This window comes from Trachypithecus francoisi, unplaced genomic scaffold, assembly GCF_009764315.1.
Source record: "Trachypithecus francoisi isolate TF-2019V2 unplaced genomic scaffold, Tfra_2.0 Lachesis_group9, whole genome shotgun sequence".
In the NCBI taxonomy this organism is placed as follows: Eukaryota; Metazoa; Chordata; class Mammalia; order Primates; family Cercopithecidae; genus Trachypithecus; species Trachypithecus francoisi.
Genome location: NW_022681474.1, coordinates 56,181,809 through 56,202,199, shown reverse-complemented (window position 1 = coordinate 56,202,199; position 20,391 = coordinate 56,181,809). Strand labels below are relative to the sequence as shown.

Here is a 20,391-nt window from a genome sequence, read left to right as displayed (position 1 = left end):
GCAGCCACAGGTAGACGTGCCCATTACAACCACCTCTGTGCGTTCATAATCTGTTTATTCTGCAAGTGGTTTCCACACGAAAAATGGCACAGTGTTTCTCAGAAGACAACTACATAAAAATCAGCATACTTCAAATTCGCAGCGAGTAATCAGACAATTGATGAAAATACTTATCCAAACACTAATTGTAAACTATGCCTTCTGAATATATTTGTCATAAACTTGGAGTAAGGAATCCTCACAGGCACAGAACAATTCAAAAAATGCAAAGCGTTTGTTAGAATACTGGTGCTTTCGGGTAAAAACTCTCATCCATATCCTGGTAAGGGTTGAAGTTGCACAGGTGTTTTCATTTGTCAAAACCCAGAAAATCATATGCTTTAGATTTGTGAATAATGTTGTATTATATGCGATCTTTCTTTTAAAAATGAGCTGTAAGCGGTCTCCCAGACAGTAGCTCAGCCTCCAGGACTCTCTTCCAGCATGGTCAAAGACACCTTTTCACACAAGATGGTAGCAACAAATCATAGGCACGATCACACCAAATTCACAGAAGATAAATTGAAAATCCTCATCAATACCTTCAATCAAAAATCTTACCCAGGTTATGCTACCAAACAACAACTTGCTTTAGAAATCAATGCAGAAGAGTACAGAATCCAGATTTGGTTTCAGAATCAAAGAGCTAGGCATCGATTCCAGAAAAGACCAGAAACTGAGACTTTAGATTCAAGCCAGAGCCATGGTCAAGATCAACCTGGTGTGGAGTTTCAAAGTAGAGAAGCCAGACGGTGTCATACCATCTATAGCGCCTCTCAATTACACACTCTCATCAAGGCATTTATGAAAAACACATACCCTGGGATTGATTCCAGAGAACAACTTGCTGAAGAAATTGGTGCTCCAGAGTCAAGAGTCCAAATTTGGTTCCAAAAATCGAAGATCTAGATTTCACCTCCAGAGAAAAGGGAACTTGTTATGTCCTTAGAACAAGACCAGGGGCAAGATTTCTGAGGGACTTCAAGGTACAGAAGATACACAAAATGGCACCAACTTCACTAGCACTCTCATTTCTCTAGAGCCAAAACATGGTGAACACAGTCAAGTTCAGTGTATTTGATATTATCAATCTGGGCCCTATATCTCTCTCACAGTCTTCCTGAGAGTCTATCCTTCTGCTGAAAGTGCAAGCTAAGCTTTCTGAAAAAGGTAAAGGACTTGGCTAGGTGTGGTGGCTCACGCTTGTAATCTCAGCACTTTGGGAGGCTGAGGCAGGAAGACTGCTTGAGCCCAGGAGTTTGAAACCAGTCTTGGCAGTAGAGTAAGACCCTGTCTCTATTATAAAAACAAAATAAATAAAAAGGACTGTAGGAGGCCGAGACAGGTACAGGAGGCACCACACTACCCTATTGACACAGCCTGGATCCAGAGTTCAGCAGACCTTGAGACAATGAAAATAAACTTAGTAATAATCATTTTTCAATCATCGCAGTAATTATTGATTTGGACAAAAATCAGTTGACATCAAAACCTTAAAGTGAAGCTGCTTTGCCTATGGAGCAGCCATTCTTTTATTCCTTTAGTTTCTTAATAAATTTTCTTTCACTTAAAAAAAACCCTATAGTTCAATGAAGAATGAGATATATACCTCATCTCAAAGAATCTTCTCACACACACTTACTAATGACAAAAGGAAAATCAGTAATTTTGCAGTGGAGAAATATGGCCAACTCCACCTTAACCAAGTGTCTGAAAGTCACTGCGCCAGTAAAGGTACAAACCAACATGAGATGCTTCCTGATACGATACACTAAAAAGGGCGCAGTCTCTTCTGCATGTTGCTAACAAAAAGTGGGTAAGCTGAAACTGAAACTAATAATTACGCAATGCCAAGCAAATACAAATTCAAATACAAATTCAGGTTGACAGTCTGCAAAGTAACATCCATGTACTCTTCAACAATGGATTGATCCTAGCTCAGGAGGCTGAGGCAGGAGGATTGCTTGAGGCCAGGAGTTCCGGATCAGCCTAGGCAACATGATGAGACCCCTTCTCTACAAACATCACTGACTACACTGTGCTCTGCCCAGGGATCAGACCTCGAGTGCTGTCCTTGGAGTGCCCAGCACTGGTCGAATGCTCTTCTATGCCCGGTTCATGTAAGGCTGTGGAGGAATGACAATTTTAGTGAATCCACATGCTCTGAAAACATTTCATTTCACCAATGAAAGTCATTTTCTAATATTAATTATGCTACTTGAAAGTCACTTGTTTCACTAATGAAAACCCATTTTTGACATTCATTTTGCAAAACATTAAAACAATTTTTTATAAATGTATCTATTGTTATTTTTAAAATTCTGGTTAAATACACAAAACATAAAATTTACCATTTTTTTTTTTTTTTGAGACAGAGTCTTATGCTGTTGTCCAGGCTAGAGTGCAGTGGTGCAATCTCAGCTCTCTGCAGCCTCCATCTCCTGGGTTCAAGAGATTCTCGTGCCTCAGTTTCCCAAGTAGCTGGTACTCCGGGCACAAACCACCACACCCAGCTAATTTTTGCATTTTTAGTAGAGATGGGGTTATGCCCTGTTGGCCAGGCTGGAAAATGTACCATCTTAATCATTGTAAGTGTACAGTTTAATAGCATTGAATACGTTCACATTGTTGTCCAAATATCACCACCATCTATCTTCAGAACTCTTTTCATCTTGCAAAATGGAAACTCTGTCCCCATTAAACAATAACTCCCCATTCTCTCCCGCCTCAAACCCCTGGCAATCAGCATTCTACTTTCTGTCTATGAAGTTGATTTTCACTACTTCATTAAGTGGAATCAGACAATACTTGCCTTTTGTGATTGTCCCATTTTACTTGGCATAATGTCCTCAAGGTTCATCCCAAGTGGTGTGAGATGACGCTTTTTCTAGCCCCCTTCTTCCTCCAGATCTAAACAATTTCATGCAGCTTTTAGATGGATTGGAAACATAATTTTACTATGGTAAACACAAAATAGTTTTAAGAGAAAATGGACCTGATGTCTACCATCAGAAAGAACAGCTTAACTAAAACAATACTAGGATCAAAAGTCAGGGTTTAGGCTGTACCATCTTCATTGTCTGAATTCAAGAAATTCATTCATATTGTGGCACATGTTATAATTTTCTACCTTTTTAATGCTGAATTCCTTCATGTGTATATACCACCTTTTGTTTATGCACTCATCCTTTGATGAACACTTGAGTTGCTCTATGTTTTGGCTTACTGTGAATAGAGCTGCTATGAACATGGGTGTTTGAATATCTCTTTGTGACCCTGCTTTCAATTCATCTGGATAAATATCCAGAAGCGGGATGGCTGGGTCATGTGGTAATTTAATTTTTTGAGGAACTGCCCTACTGACTTGCAAAATGTGAATTTTTGATGGCAATAATGATAACAGATGAACTTATATTTGTTGCCCCAGTGTATTAGTCTATTTTCACACTGCTATACAGAACTACTTGAGACTGGGTAATTTACATGAAGAAAAGAGGTTTAATTGACTCACAGTTCTTCAGGCTTAGCAGGAAGGCTGACTAGGAGGCCTCAGGAAATTTACAATCATGTGGGAGGACTAGGGGAAGCAAGCATGTCTTACTACTGCAAAGCAGGAGAGAGAGTGAAGGGGAAAGTGCCACACACTTTCAAACAACCAGGTCTCGCGAGAACTCACTATCACAAGAACAGCAAGGGGGAAATCAGCCCCCATGATTCAATCACCTCCCACCAGGCCCCTCCCCCAGCACATGGAGATTACAAATCAAGATGAGATTTCAGTGGGGACACAGAGCCAAGCCATATCACCCAGTGTGTGGCCCTTTCTGATTAAGTACCGCTGATTGCCTCTGGGCTGGGCATTCTAGAGAGCAGGTGAGAGCTGATTATCCCTAGAATGCAAGCATAAACTCATTGCCCTTACATAACATCCCAGCCCTGTACTGAGATATTACAGCTGTGACTCACAGCCAGATGATGCCCTGAATTCCCAGACAGATCAGGAAGCTCTTCAAAGATAGAGATCAAGTCTAGTATTTATTTCCCTTTGCTTTTTGATAATTACTCAGTTAAACGTGTCAGAGAGGTAAGAAAGAAATCTGACAGAAAATCCAAATTCTGGTATTGCGTATTTTCTTTCTCATAGAGAAGATTCTTGCACAAGTTGACCATTTCCTTATCCTTGCAACAGCAAAAGTCTCCTAATGAACGAACTGACTGAAGGAGGATTTGTGTGGAATAATACAGCTGAAAGCTCCTGTTCATCTCCCATGTATGGGTATCATCATTTACTGGTTGGTGGTTTTCTGAGAGAGATGGCATTTTATTTTATTTTATTATTTTGACAGGATCTCACTGTGTTGCCCAAGCTAGAATTCAGTGATGCCATCGTGGCTTATGGCAGCATTGAACTCCTGGGCTTGAACTGTCCTCCCACCTTAGCCTCCTGAATAGTTGAGACTACAGAGCATGCCACCACGCCCAGCAAATTGTTCTACTTTTTATAGAGATGGGATCTCACTACGTTGCCCAGGCTGTTCTCGAACACCTGGCCTCAAGTGATCCTCTTGCCTTGGCCTCCCAAAGTGTTGAGATTATAGGCATGAGTCACCACACCTGGCCAGGACCTCCTGGTTTCATGATTTGCATCCAGCTGCTGCTGTCTCCCAAGTGAGAGGTGACGACATGCTAGCAGCCCTTGTTCTTGGCGCGGGCGCCTCCTCAGCCTCGGCGTCCACTCTGGCAGCGCTTGAGGGGCCCTTCAGCCCGCCACGGCACTGTGGGAGCCCTTCTCTGGGCTGGCCAAGGCCGGAGCTGGCTCCCGCTGCTTGTGGGGAGGCGTGGAGGGAGAGGCGCGGGCAAGAACCAGGGCTGCGCGGAGCGCTCCGGGCCAGCGCGAGTTTCGGGCGGGCATGGGCTCGGCGGGCCCAGCATTAGGAGTGGCCGGCGGGGGCCACAGGCCCCTGGCAGTGAGGGGCTTAGCACCAGGGCCAGCAGCTGCAGAGGGTGCGCCGGTTCCCCCAGCACTGTAGGCCTGCAGGCGGTGCGCTCCAATTCTCGCCGGGCCTCGGCTGCTTCCTCTCCCTCCCCACAACCCCCCTCCCCCCACCGCGCCCCCCGGGCGCAGGGCTGGAGACCTGCTGCCCGCCGTGCCCGAGCCCCCCCACCGCGCCTTTGGCTCCTGCGTCCCGAGCCTAGCCGATGAGCGCTGCCCCTTGCGCAGCGTTGCGCAGTCCCATCGACTGCCCAAGGGCTGAGGAGTGCGGTCTCAGGGCGCGGGCCTGGCGGGCAGCTCTGCATGCAGCCCTGGTGCGGGCTCCACTGGGTGAAGCCGGCTGGGCTTCTGAGTCTAGTAGGGACTTGGAGAACCTTTATGTCTAGCTAAGGGATTATAATACACCAATCAGTACTATGTATCTAGCTAACCTAGTGGGGACTTGGCGAACTTTCTGTCTAGCACTCTGTGTCTAGCTAAAGGATTGTAAATACACCAATCAGCTCTCTGTAAAATGGACCAATCAGCAGAATGTGGGTGGGGTCAGGTAAGGGAATAAAAGCAGGCTGCCGGAGCCAGCAGTGGCAACCCACTCGGGTCCACTTCTACACTGTGGGGGCTTTGTTCCTTTGCTCTTTACAATAAATCTTGCTGCTGCTCACTGTGGGTCCATGCTGCCTTTATGAGCTGTAACACTCACTGCCAAGGTCTGCAACTTCACTCCTGAAGTCAGTGAGACTACAAACACACCAGAAGGAAGAAACTGCGAACACATGTGAACTCTGAAGGAACAAACTCAGGACACACCATCTTTAAGAACTGTAACACTCAGAGGGTCCGTGGCTTCATTCTTGAAGTCAGGGAGACCAAGAACCCACCAATTCCAGACACACAAGCACCTGGGCTATTCCTCCGTGTAGTGAAAAGTGGGGCACAAGCTCTTCATTTGGTCATTTTGCTGCTGCAGAAGTCCTCGCCCTGGTTCTCTTTTAAGTCTCTCTTTTTTCTCAGGTCTGATCACACAATTTGATTGGGGTGAGGGAGGGGAGGAGAGGGAAAGGAAGTAGGAGATCAAGGAGGCAGATGAAGTTTCCTTTCCTCTTTGAATTTTGAGATGGCCAATCAAACTGCCACCTCCACCTGCCTCTCTTGCTCGGCTTCATCTTACTCTCCAATTAATAATGGTTCTGCTGGGCTCGGTGGCTCACACCTATAATCCCAGCGCTTCAGGACACCGAGGCGGGAGGATCGCTTGGGGCCAGGAGTTTGAGACCAGTGTGGGCAACATAGTGAGACCTCATCTCTACAAAAAATTTAGAAAAGAAAACAGCGGCTGGGCGCAGTGGCTCATGCCTGTAATCCCAGCACTTTGGGAGGCCGAGGCAGGTGGATCACAAGGTCAGGAGATTGAGACCATCCTGTCCAACATGGTGAAACCCCGTCTCTACTAAAAATACAAAAATTAGCTGGGTGTGGTGGCATGTACCTATAATTCCAGCTATGTGGGAAGCTGAGGCAGGAGAATCGCTTGAGCCCGGGAGGCAGAGACTGCAGTGAGCCAAGACGGTGCCACTGCACTCCAGCCTAGTGGCAGAGCAGGACTCCATCTCAAAAAAAAAAAGTAAAAAATAAAAAGAAAGAAAGGAAAAACAGCCAGGCCTAGTGGCATAGCCTGTAGTCCCAGTTACTTGGGAGGCTGAAGTGCGTGGGAGGCTGAGGTGGGAGGATCGCTTACTGGGAAGTTCAAGGCTGCAGTGAGCCATTATGGCACCACTGCATTCTAGACTGGGCAATAAAATGAGACCCTGTCATTCTCTCTCACACACACACATACACACACACACACACACACACACACACTCAACAAAGATGATTGTAATTGGTACTTAAGCTTGTATCAGATCAAATGATAGAAACCTGAACATTTGGCCCTGCAGACTCTAGGCTCACACTGAGGTCTGCTTGCAGGGACTCTGGCTAGGATTTTCTGGAAAGAAAAAAATAAGCCATCTCATTTTCGTTTTTAATTAATGCAGTCTCCAGATTTTCATTCCAAAGTGTCACAAGCAGGAAATCAAAGAAGGTCTTATATAAATAATAAGAAAAAGAGGTTCTATTAGTAATGGAAAACATTTTCAAGGAGAGCTCGACAGAACTCTGATAGGCTCCACACCCCCTTCAGGTGAAACCTCTCAAAAATCATAACATAATTATAGATATGTCCAAGGCTTTTTAGGATAAGATATTAAAAACCTTTTTTTTTTTGAAACGGTGTCTTGCTCTGTTGCCCAGGATGGAGTGCAGTGGTGTGATCTCGGTTCACTGCAAGCTCTGCCTCCTGGGTTCACGCCTTCATGCCATTCTTCTGCCTCAGCCTACCAAGTAGCTGGGACTACAGGCGCCTGCCACCATGCTTGGCTAATTTGTGTGTGTGTGTGTTTTTAGTAGAGACAGGGTTTCACCATGTTAGCCAGGATGGTATTGATCTCCTGATCTCTTGATCCACCTGCCTCGGCTTCCCAAAGTGCTGGGATTACAGGTGTGAGCCACCGTGCCTGGCCTTAAAAGCCTCATTTTAATAGTGTCTTAAGTCAAAAGAAAAAATATAGAAGAGCTTCTTATCTAGGTCATAACACAAATTCTTCTAATTCAACCAAAATGAATAAAACTTTTAGCTTTTTTTCTGATTGGTTTTTGTTTTAGCTTAGTTACAATTTTGAGAAGGAATCTGTGAAGGATTATTCTAGGGATTTATTTTTGTTCTCTCATAGTTTCTCTGAAAAACTTCATCAGGGAGTAGGAAAGGGTGATCCTGGTTCATTGGACCTGTCAGATCTGAATCCTCAGCTGGAGAAGGGATGGATTCCCTGCATCTTCTCCAGCAGCTTGCCACAGTGAGTATGAACTATCCATCATAGGGATGTAGAGCTGTGCGCTCAGTCCCCTTTGGGGCTGGTTGGTTTCCTCTGGGTTTGTTGTGTTAAGCCTGCTGAAATGTGCTAGCTGAAGCATGCCGCCTTTAACTCCTGTGCTCACAGCGAAATGTTTCTCTAGGACTTGCCAAGACAATGCAAGCTAATATTCACTTCAAATGGCAACAAGCCCTGAGCATTAGTTGCTATTTCCATTTTTATTCTTCCAGAAGAGGTTTCTTTGCTTACACACCATCCTCAGCTAGCAAACCCATGACGTCATTGTGTTTCTCACCTGCGACTCCTCCCTCACTTTTGCAGATTCGGGAGTAGACTTGAAGCGAAAGCCGTCATGTGGCAGGCAGTCCACAAGTATCCGCTGTGATGCCATTGTTTGCTGGGAATGTTGTGTCTTGATGTACATCATCTTGTGTGCTTATCCCAGTCACCAGAGGAAGTTGGCAGGGAGGGAAACTTTTTATCATCCCAACTTTACAGAAGGAGAAGCTACTGAGAGTAGCATGGCCGGCAAACGGCAAGCTGACCTTTGAATGAGGAGAGATGTTCCTACTTCTGGTCGAGGCCTGCTTTCATGAGACGATGTTGCCTCTTAGAAACTGGTGTTAGGAGATGTGAAAGGATGTATGGTTGTTATGAAATTAAAAGACCCAGGTTTGCATGCAGCTCTGACCACTTACTACTCATATGACCTGAACATTTGTTGTTTGTTTGAGACAGAATCTCACTCTGTTGCATAGGTTGGAGTGTGCAGTGACATGATTGTAGCTCACTGCAGCCTCAAACTCCTGGACTCAAGTGATCCTCCTGCCTTAGCCTCCAAGTAACTAGGACTACAGGTTCATGCCAAATGCCTGGCTAATTTTAAACATTGCCTTTTTTTTTTTTTTAGAAGGAGTTTCACTTTTGTTGCCTAGGCCGGAATGCAATGGTGTGATCTCAGCTCACTGCAACCTCTGTCTCCTGGGTTTAAGCAATTCTCCTGCCTCAGCCTCCGAGTAGCTGGGATTCCAGGTGCCCACCACCACGTCTGGCTAATGTTTGTATTTTTAGTAGAGATGGGGTTTCACCATGTTGGCCAGGCGGGTTTTGAATTCCTGACCTCAGGTGATTCACCCTCCTCGGCCTCCCAAAGTGCTGGGATTACAGGCATGAGCCACTGCGCCTGGCCACATATTTTTTAAAGTTGTTTTTTTCTCCATACAGAGTCTCACTAATTGCCCAGGTTAGTCTTGAGCTCCTGACCTCAAGCGATCCTCCCACCTCAATCTCCCAAAGTGCTGGGATTCCAGGTGTGAGTCACCATACTGGGCCTGATCCAAGCATTTAGACCTCTTGAGGGTTCCATTTTCCATCATTCAGGAATATGCTATTTCTACTTCATATGATCACCAAGGAGACTAAATTAGAAAATGCTCTGTGATAGCCTGTAAATATCCATTTATTCTCCAGTAAAACCCACAAAGCTATTAAACATTTTGAAGTTCACTGCCTTTTGCAATGAGGTACATCAATTAGCTACTCTCTATACAAGGGGGTGGTTTCGAAGGGTGCATGGAAGAAAGCCTGGGTCAAGAGCTCTGAGGACGCTGCTGCCCTGGCATCACTACAGCAATGACAAAGGAGCAGAACCTTCCAAAAGCAAATTAGAAAACTTTCCATGCTACCAGGTAGTTCTTTTATTTGTAAATGAGGAGTGGAATAAATAAAGAATAATCACAACTGCATTCTTAGAATGTGAACTTACTGATTTACCAATAGATACTTATTGATTATGTAATATATACCAGACATTATTCCAGGGACAAGTTGTAAGCAGGACAGATAAGCTGCTTTCTCTTATGAGTCTTGCATTCCAATGCAGAAACGGAGATAATAAAGAAATAATGGGCTAGGTGCGGGGGCTCATGCCCGTAATCCCAGCACTTTGGGAGGCCTAAGTGGGTGGGTCGCCTGAGGTCAAGAGTTTGAGACCAGCCTGACCAATATGGTGAAACGCTGTCTCTACTAAAAATACAAAATCAACCAGGTGTGGTGGTGTGCACCTGTAGTCCCAGTTACTCAGGCGGCTGAGACAGGAGAATTGCTTGAACCTGGGAGGCAGAGGTTGCAGTGAGCCAAGATAACACCAATGCACTCCAGCCTGGGAGACAGAGCAAGACTCCATCTCAAATAAATAAATAAATAAATAAATAAGTAAAAAAATAAAAAAGAGAGAGAGAGAAATAATGCAATAGTATCTAAGAAATCATGGGTGTTGTCATAAAAACAAAACAGGGTGATGTTGGTTAGAATGACTGGGAGGTTTCTTTAAACTGGAAAGCAAGAGAAAACTTTTATAAGGGGATGCTCTTTGAACATCATCCTGAATGACAAGGAGACAGCCCTGTAAGCCTTGGGGAAGAGCATGGCAGCCAGTGGAGAGAAGTCCTGAAGGGGGCATTCTAAAGTCATGGCTAGTTGAAAAGTGGTATTTGTCCTTGAATATATTGCAAAAGATACCCAGAAGGTGGATATATTTTCACACATAGGGACAGGCATACTGACATCTCGGAAGCTCGGATTTGTGCACAGTTTCTGGTCCTGCCTAAGAGGACAAAGGGGTATGGGGTGTCTGTAAATAACACACTTTTATGTGGCAGTTGCCATCATAGTCTCCAATGAGGGACAATGGTGTGTTGTGATTAGGTGAACTGGGCTTCCTGAAGAGGGTGAATTATTCTCTGTGTTTAGAAAGTGAAGGGCAGAGAGAGGCTGTGAAAGTCACTTGGGTCAAATGTGGACCAAAACTTGGCTGTAGCAAGAGGCAAGCAATGTTTGGGGGCCAAACATAGCTTCGGCTGAAGCAGAGGGTTTCCGAGGGACTAAAGAGAAATGACTGTAGTGGAAAGGGAAGGGGTATTTGTGGAGGTCCAAGGGTGAGCTGTGGCAGTTGGTTATATGGGACGAGTGGTGGAGAGCCTTGGCAGTGCTGAGAAATGGACTTTCTGAAGAGAGGAAGTCTAAAAACGTCCATCTCTCTGTGGGAGGGTACTCACAGCTGTTCCCTGCCTCCAGCCCCTTAGCTGCCCCTTTTCTTCCCCCACCACTCTGCCCAGGCCAGAGTCATTCCTCACTTGTCTAGTTTAATAGGCTTCTCCCTCCAGATGTAAGCAACTCCTTCCCTGAGTGCCCAGGTTTATAATGGGAAGGTTGCCATGACAACAACATAGCAGAAATAGGCAATAGAATTTAAACCCAGCCATGCTAGAAAAAGCTATGGTTTCAAGTGTCTATAAATTAGTGGAAATCAGGGAGAAACCTCACCTCATGCTCAGGTCAGTCTTGGAAGATAAACAAGTGTTCTCATGACAGAATACAAAGGATCCGAAGCCAGCCTGGCACTCAGTATCTGGTAGACCTTGGTCAGGAATTGGGTTATTCCTCCTCAAGAATAAAAGTTGCTTGGTCATATTGCTCACGTAAAAGCTGTTTTTGTTTATGTTTTCCTAGACAGGGTCTCACTCTGTCGCCCAGGCTGGAGTGCAATGGTGCAATCATAGCTCACTGTTGCCTCCAAATCCTAGGCTCAAGCAATCCCCCTGCCTCAGTCTCCTGAGTAGCTGGGCCTACAAGTGCACATCACCACGTCCATATTCTTTTGGTTATTTAAAAATGTACAGTAAATTATTGTTGATTGTAAGCATCCTGTTGTGTTATCAAATACTAGATCTTACTAATTCCATCTAACTATATTTTTGTCCCCATTAACCATCCTCACTCCCTCTGCCACTCCACTACCCTTCGTAGCCCCTGGTAACCATCATTCTACTTTCTATCTCCATGAATTTAATTGTTTTAATTTTTAGCTCCCACGAATTGGGGAGAACATGTGGAGTTTGACTTTCTGTGTTTGGCTTATTTAACTTAACGTAATGTCCTCCAGTTCCATCAGTGTTGTTGCAAATGACAGGATCTCATTTTTTCTATGGCTTTTTATTCTTTTTTTATAGTACTCCATTGTCATTATGTACCACATTTTCTTTATCTATTCTTCTGTTGATAGACACTTAGGCTGTTTCCAAATCTTGGCTACTGTGGAGAGTTCTGCAGTAAACATGGACATGCATATATCTTGTCAATATACTAATTTCTTTTGGGTATATACCTATCAGTGGGATTGCTGGATCTTATGGTAGCTCTATTTTTAATTTTTAGGGGAACTGCCAAACTCCTTAGTGGCTGTAGTAATTTACATTTCCACCAACAGTGTATGAAGGTTCCCTTTCCTCTACACCCTTGACAGCATTTGCTATTGCCTATTTTTGGATAAAAGCCATTTTAACTAGGGTAAGATGATATCTCATTGTATTTTGATTTGCATTTCTCTGCTGATCAGTGATGTTGAGCAACTTTGCATATGCCTGTTTGCCATTTGTATGTCTTCTTTTGAGAAATGTCTATTCAGATGTTTGGCCCATTTTTAATGGGATTATTATTTTTCCTGTTGAATTGTTTGAGCTCCTTATATATTCTGGTTATTAATGTTTTTGTAAAATGGATAGTTTGCAAATATGCTCTCCCATTCTGTGGGTTGTTTCTTCACTTTGTTGATTGTTTCCTTTGCTATGCAGAAACTTTTTAACTTTATGTAATCTCATTTGTCCATGTTTGCTTTGGTGACCTGTTCTTTTGAGTTATTAGTCAAGAAATCTTTGCCTAGACCAATATCCTGGAGAGTTTCCCCAAAGTTTTCTTGTAGCAGTGTCATAGTTTGAGGTCATAGATTTAAGTGTTTAATTTATTTTTATTTGATTTTTGAATAAGGTGAGAGATAGGGGTTTAGTTTCATTCTTCTGCATATAGATATTGAGTTTTTCCAGCACCATTTATTGAAGAGACTGTTGTTTCCCCAATGTATGTTCTTGGTATCTTTGTCAAAAGTGCATTCACTGTAGATGTATGGATTTATTTCTGAATTCTCTATTCTGTTCCATTGGTCTGTGTGTCTGTTTTCATGCCAGGACCTTGCTGTTTGGTTACAATAACTCTGTGGTATAATTTGAAGTCAGGTAATGTGATTTTTCCTGTTCTGTTATTTTTGCTCAGGATGGCTTTAGTTACTCTGGTTTTTTTGTGGTTCCGTATGAATTTTAGGATTATTCTTTCTATTCCTGTGAAGAATGTCATTGGTATTTTAATAGAGATTGCATTTTCTGAGGGCTATTTGTATCCCAGAAATGATGACAATAACAATCCAAGAAAAATTTAAAAGGAAAGAAAGAAAATATATTCATAAGGCTACTCACTGAAACATCATTTGCAGTAGCAAAATATTGGAAACAACTCAAGTATCTGTCAATCTAGATCGGACTGCTACTGTATGTGAAAACACATCACCGTACCCAAGGTCACCCAGATTTTCTCCTTTGTTGTCTTCTAGGAGTTTCATAGTTTCGTATTTTACATTTAGGTTTATATTACATTTTGAGTTAATGTTTGTGAGGGCTGTTAAGTCTGTGTCTAGATTTGTTTATTTTGCATGAGACTGTTCCATTGTGACAGCACCATTTATCAAAAAGATGATTTTTGCTCTTTTGCATTACCTTTGCTTGTCAAAGACCAGCTGACTATATGGATCTATTTTTGGGCCCTCTATTTTGTTTCATTGATCTATTTATCTACTCTTTTGCCAATACCAAACTATCTTGATTACTGTAGCTTTATGGTAATTGTTGAAGTTGGATGCTGCCAATCCTCCAACTTTGTTCTTCTCCATCAATATTGAGTTGGCTATTCTGGGTCTCTTGTTGCTTCATACAGACCTTAAAATCAGTTTGTCAGTATCCACAAAATAACTTACAAAGCTTTGACTGGGATTGTGTTCAATCTATAGCTCAAGTTGGAAAGAACTGACAATTTGATAGTACTGAGTCTTCTAATTTGTGAACATGAAATGTCTCTCCATTTATTTAGTTCATATTTAATATATTTCATCAGGGTTTCATAGTTTTCCTCACATAGATATTATACATATTTTGTTAGATTTATACCTAAGTATTTCATTTTGAGAGGTGCTAATGAAATGGTAATGCGTTTGTAATTTCAAGTTTCACTCGTTCATTGCTGGTATATAGAAAAGTAATTGACTTTTGTATTTTAACTTTGTATCCTGCTACCTGGCTATAATCACTCTTGGTTTCAAAGCTTCTTTGTCAATTCTTTCAGAGTTTCTACATAGAAAATCATGTCATCTGCAAACACAGTTTTATTTCTTCTATCTCAATGTATATAACTTGTATTTACTTTTCTTATCTTATTGCATTAGCTAGGACTTCCAGTTAGATTTTGAAAAGAGTAATGAGAGGGGACATTCTCCCCTTGTTCCTGTTCTTTCTGGAAAAACTTCGAGTTTATTACCATTAAATATGATGTCAGCTGTAGGTATTTTGTAGATATTATTTGTCTACAAAGGGGAGTTCCCCTCTATTCCTAGTTTGCTGAGAGTTTCTATCATGAGTGTGTGTTGGATCTCGTCAAATGCTTTTTCTGCATCTATTAATATCATCACATGACTTCAGTTCTTTAGCCTATTGATGCAATGAATTACATTAATTGATTTTTGATTGTTGAATCAACCTTGCATAACTGAGATAAATTCCACTTGGTCATGGTGTAAAATTACTTTTCTGCCTTGTTGGATTTGATTTGCTAACATTGTTTTGAGCACTTTTGTCTCTATGTTAATGGGAGATATTGGTCTGTGTAATGGAATGTCTTTTCTTGTAATGTCTTTGACTGGTTTTAACATAGGCTAATGCTGATCTCATAGAATGAGTTAGGAATTATTTTCTTTGTTTCTTCTAGAAGAGATTGTGGAATATGGGTATAAATTTTTTCCTTCTGTGTTTGGTAGAACTCACCAATGAACCCATTTGAACCTAGTGCTTTCTGTTTTGTAAGATTAGTTATCATCCATTTAATTTCTTTAACAGATACAGGCCTATTTAAATTGTTTGTTTCTTCTTATATGAGTTTTGGCAATTTTGTCTTTCAAGGAATTGGTCCATTTCATCTAGGTTATCAAATTTGTGGGCATAGAATTGCTCATAGTATTCTTTTATTACTCTTTTAACGTTCATGGGATCTGTAGTGATGCTCTGTCATTCATTTCTGATCCTAGTAATTTGTATTTTCTCTTTTCTTTCTTTAGTTAGCCTGGGTGGAGGCTTATCAATTTTATCAGTTTCTTCAAAGACTCATCTCCTGATTTTGTTGACTTTCCCTATTGATTTCCTATTTTCAAGTTCATTGATTTCTGCTCTAATTTTTATTATGTCTTTTCTTCTGCTTAGTTTGAATTCAATTTGCTCTTTTTGTAGTTTCTATGCTCTGCCTATTGTAATAAATATTTATTATTTATAGTAAAATAAAATTTTACTTTAAAGTAAAAAGATTAGTGGTTGCCATTAGAGGTTGGAGAGAGGAGAGGGATGAAGAGATGGAGGACTTATTTTAATGTTGCCTTGCAAGGCAGGTCTACTGCCAACAAATTCTCTCAATTTTTATTTGTTTGAGGAATTATTTCTCCCTTCACTTTTCAAGGATAATTTCACGGAGTACAGAATTCTAAATTGATAGTTTTTTTTTTTCTCTCAACACTTTAAATATTTCACTCTACTCTCTTCTTCTTTTTTCTCCACTCTCTTCTTGCTTGCTTTTATCTTGGAGAGATTGATACAATTCTTATCTTTTTTCCTTCAGAGGTAAGACTTTCTTTTTCCTTTCTTTTTTCAAGATTTTTTTCTATATCTTTGATTTTATGAAATTTGAATATAATATGCCTATGTGTAGTTTTTAAGGGGATTTATCCTACTTGGTAGTCTCTGAATTTCCTGGGTCTGTGGTGTGGTGCATGACATTAATTTAGAGACATTCTCAGTCATTAAAGATTTGAATATTTTCTTTCTGTTTCTGTCATTCTTCCCTGCATGGTAGTATTCCCATTGTGGGCATGCTACACCTTTTGTGGTTGTGACACAACTCTAGAATATTCTATTCTCTTCTTTTCAGTATTTTTTTCTCTTTACTTTTCAGTTTTAGAATTTCAATTGTTATAGCCTCAAGCTCAGAGACTCTTTCCCTCAGTCAAACCCAGTATACTAATGAGGCCATTGTCCAATTAGTTTTGCTGTGATAATAATATGGCATGTTTTAAAAAGAAGTCCTTTTATAGATTCAAACAGAAGTATTACAAATTTAATTCTACTATAGCTACGATTTGTCTCATACCTATACAGTACAGTGTGCATGGGACAGGGGAGGGAAAGGATAAGTGGAGGTTGAGATGACCAAGTTTGGCTGTTAGTTAATACATGTTGAAGCTGGGTGATACGTACATGGAGGTTTACTATACTAGTCTCTCCAATTTTGTATATGTTTGAAATTTCTCATAATAAAACAGATAAAGATAGATTAACAGAGAGCAGAAGAACAATCTAACGCAGAGAATAGATAATGGTCATTTCAGATCTTGGGGAATCATGAAGAATGCTTTCCTGGGCCCTCACATCATACGTAGGTGACCAAATGGTTTGCCTTTGCCAAGCTTCCTGGCTCAGAAACGATTCCTTCTACAGCTCTGTTATGCTTCTGCTTCTCTAAAAGTTGGTGTCTGTGACTGCCTGCACAGCCCTGGGCAAATCCCACGTGCACTGTTAATCAAGTTTGCTAAGCTGCCACGAAGTCTAGGGGTCACTGATCCCCCTGGACCCTGCTCGGTGCTATTGATTCCTGCCTGCTGCCCCGTGGTCTTGTGACCTCTCTGTGTGCCCCATGGCCTGTGTTTCCTGTCCCTCCAGGAGCGCGCTTGTCAGCTCCACGGTTTCCCTTGCTGCAGGGAGTAGTATGTGATGCCTAATGAAATTTACTGGGCAACAATAAAGTTCAAGGTTGGCGCCTCCTGCAGAGGAGTTAAGTCTTATCTGCTTTCAGCACCACTCTCCCTGTGGTACTTGGCCAGACTTGCTGCAGATTTTCAGAGCAATTGGTTTTCAAGCTGTCACTGCTAACCCCGGCTGTAGCCTTAGAGGTGACCTTTCTCCGGGCTGGATTATTTATGTCTATCCTGCAGCCTCACTAGGGAAGTGTGTTTTGGCCCCCAAACAAAGATTACTGTCTCCTATATGACCTCAAAATATTTCCCTGCACATGGCTCTCCAGTGGGATACTTTGCTGAAGTTTGCTGACTTTTTATTTTAGTTGCTTAAGATTGTTTCCTTTTTGAGGTACCAGAGGCATCTCTTTGGGGATCTAATGTGTCCATTTCAAATAGGTTAAAAAGTTTGTGCTACAGACAGTGGGCACAATTTTCAGTTTTAGGATTTGGTACTAGTGTGGCCTGGTGGTTAAGCTCATGGCCATTGTCAGGCTGACTTGGGTTTAGATATCAGCTCCTTCATAGCTATGTGATTTTTAATCTAATTTGTTTAATTTTTAATTGACAAGTATTAGTTGTATATAGGCATATCTTGGAGATATTTCAGGGTTGGTTCCAGATCACCACAATAAAAAGAACGTCATAATAAAGCACGTTGCACACGTTTTTGGCTTCCCAATGCATTGTGAAGGTTATATTTACACTATAGTCTATTAAGTGTGCAATAGCATCATGTCTTATAAAGCAATGTGCATGCCTTCATTTAAAATACTTTGTTGTGAAAAAATGCTGAAACAGAGACACAAAATAAGCACATGTTTTTAAAAAATGGTGCTGGTGGATTTGCTTGTTGCAGGGTTACCACAAGCCTTCAATTTGTAAAAAACACAGTATCTTGTGAAGTGCAATAAAGTGAGGTATGCCTGTATATTTACAGTGCACACTGTGATGTTTTGTTATATGTATTTATTCACATATTTAAATGTTACGGAATAACAAAATCAAACTAATTAACATGTCTATCACCTCATATGCTTATCTGTTTTTTATGATGAGAGCATTTAAAATCTACTCTATTAGCATTTTGAAATATAGAACACATTATGATTAACTATAGCCACCATGCCGTGCGGTAGACCCCAAAAAATGTATTCCTCTGATCTAATGGAAACATTGTCCCTTTCGACCAACATTTTCCTATTTCACCCCACCCCACCAGACTCTGGTAACCAATAGCTGTGTGATTATGAAAAATTAGCTCACCCCTGAGCCTCAGTTTCCTCAGCTCTACTGTAGTACTTATCTTGTGGGGAGCTGCAAAGAGTAGGAGAGATACTATGTGCATGCTTGTCACGTTGTGACTCTTCATTAAATGGTAATTACTCATATATTATTGAAAAGATTAACCACAATGTATAGTTATAATTTTGATAGTGACAGCTTTCAAAACTTATAAATTGTACTCCATCATACATCTACTATAACACTTAATACCTTGTGCTGTAATTATTTTAAATTTTTATTATTTTTAGGAGATAGTCTCTTGCTCTGTTGCCTAGGCTGGAATGCAGTGATGTGATCACAGTCACTGTGATCTGCTTCAGGAGTCCTCCTGCTCCAGCCTCCTAAGTAGCTGGGAGTATCAGCACAAACCACCACACCCAGCTAATTTTTATTTATTTATTTATTTATTTTTGAGACAGAGTCTCACTCTGTTGCCTAGGCTGGAGTGCAGTGGTGCAATCCCAGCTCACTGCAGCCTCCACCTCCTGGATTCAAGTGATTCTCCTGCCTCAGCCTCCCAAGTAGCTGGGATTACAGGCACCTGCCACCATGCCCAGGGAATTTTGTATTTTTAGTAGAGATGGGGTTTTACCGTATCAGCCAGGCTGGTTTCAAACTCCTGACCTCAGGTGATCTGCCCGCATTGGCCTCCCAAAATGCTGGGATTATAGGCATGAGCCACCGCTCCTGGCCACACCTAGCTAATTTTTAAAAGAATTTTTGTAGAGATGAGGATTTGCTATGTTGCCCAGGCAGGTCTCAAATTCCTGGCCTCAGGTGATTCTCCTGCGTGGGCATCCCAGAGTACTGAGATTATACATGTAAGCCACCATGCCCGGCCAGTAATTATTATTATTATTATTGTTATTTTTTTTTTGAGATGGAGTCTCGCTTTGTCACCCAGGCTGGAGTGCAGTGGCTTGATCTCAGCTCACTGCAACCTCTGCCTACCAGGTTCAAGTGATTCTCCTGCCTCAGCCTCCCAAGTAACTGGGATTACAGGCGTGTGCCACCAAGTCTGGCTAATTTTTGTATTTTCAGTAGAGATGGGGTTTTACCATATTGACAAGGCTGGTCTCAAACTCCTGATCCACCCACCTCAGCTTCCCAAAGTGCTGGAATTACAGACGTGAGCCACCGCACCTGGCCCCAGTAATTATTTTTATGGAATATTTCCTCACCTAGGCTAAATGGCAGAAATTGCCTCTCATTTTTGTCTTCTTATTAATATCTAGCACATTCCTTAGCACCTAATAGGTAATCGATATTTGTTGATTGTAGGAATGGTTGTGACTGTTATCAGCAACCAGTGATACTGACTTTAAAATCATAAAACACACCCAATACGCATGTGCATTCTCATGCACCTTCATATCTGTGATCAAAATATTGACAATCCCCAGACACTGCGTTCCTTATTTACTTCTTTCAGAAGTGGCTATGGAAGCCAACTTAAGGAGATTCCTGGGTCTTTGCTTCTTCTTCCTTACCCTGGAAGAGTAGAGCATGAAATAAAGCCACTAAATGCTGTTCAGGGGGAAAATGAGCTGCTGTTTTGCAGATGCATGTAGATGAAGCTATTGACCTGTGGTTTGAAGGATACTAATTTTCTGTTTTTTCTTGTAGTGTGCAGTCTTCCAAATCCTTATATGGCTAGAATTTTGCTGGATTTTTCTCAGATACATCTGAGTTTTGAGTTTTGTGCTTCTGGAGCATTGGAAATGGAGCACATCCTGTTTCATGAAGGCCAGTTATGGTGTAATGCAGGCAAGTGGAGATACAGATACTGAATCAGGTTCAGATAACTGAAATGAGTGACAGATTAAAGATAATCTTGATTAAGCTTTGTCTACAAAAGTATAGCTCTTCGTTAAAATAGTATAACCATCAACTGATCCTTAATGAAGTACAGTTACACAGTTATTCACATACGATGAAGACACCAGGTGAAGCAGGATTTAAAAAAATACATCTATTCTTTCTTCTCAAATCTGCAATTTTCTAAAGGCCTACTTACTTTGTTTCCCCAGGAATTTATTTTCTGCACCATAATTCTCTCCTTCTGGCCAGAAGTAATTTGTAATCCTGATTCTGTGACTTGACCATGGGCAGCCTTCACTGAGAAGCCTTGGACTTTGACATTCTTTGAGGTTTGGGTTAAATCGTTCTGTCTATATACCATAAAAATGACAACAATGGCAATGATAATAAAACACCAAAATACCTGC

General features: G+C 41.6%; 1 pseudogene; it reads left to right on the top strand.

Annotated features, from left to right (window-relative positions):
• The first annotated feature begins 483 nt into the window (after positions 1 to 483).
• LOC117082628 lies at positions 484 to 1,095 on the top strand (annotated as a pseudogene).
• Positions 1,096 to 20,391: the final 19,296 nt, after the last annotated feature.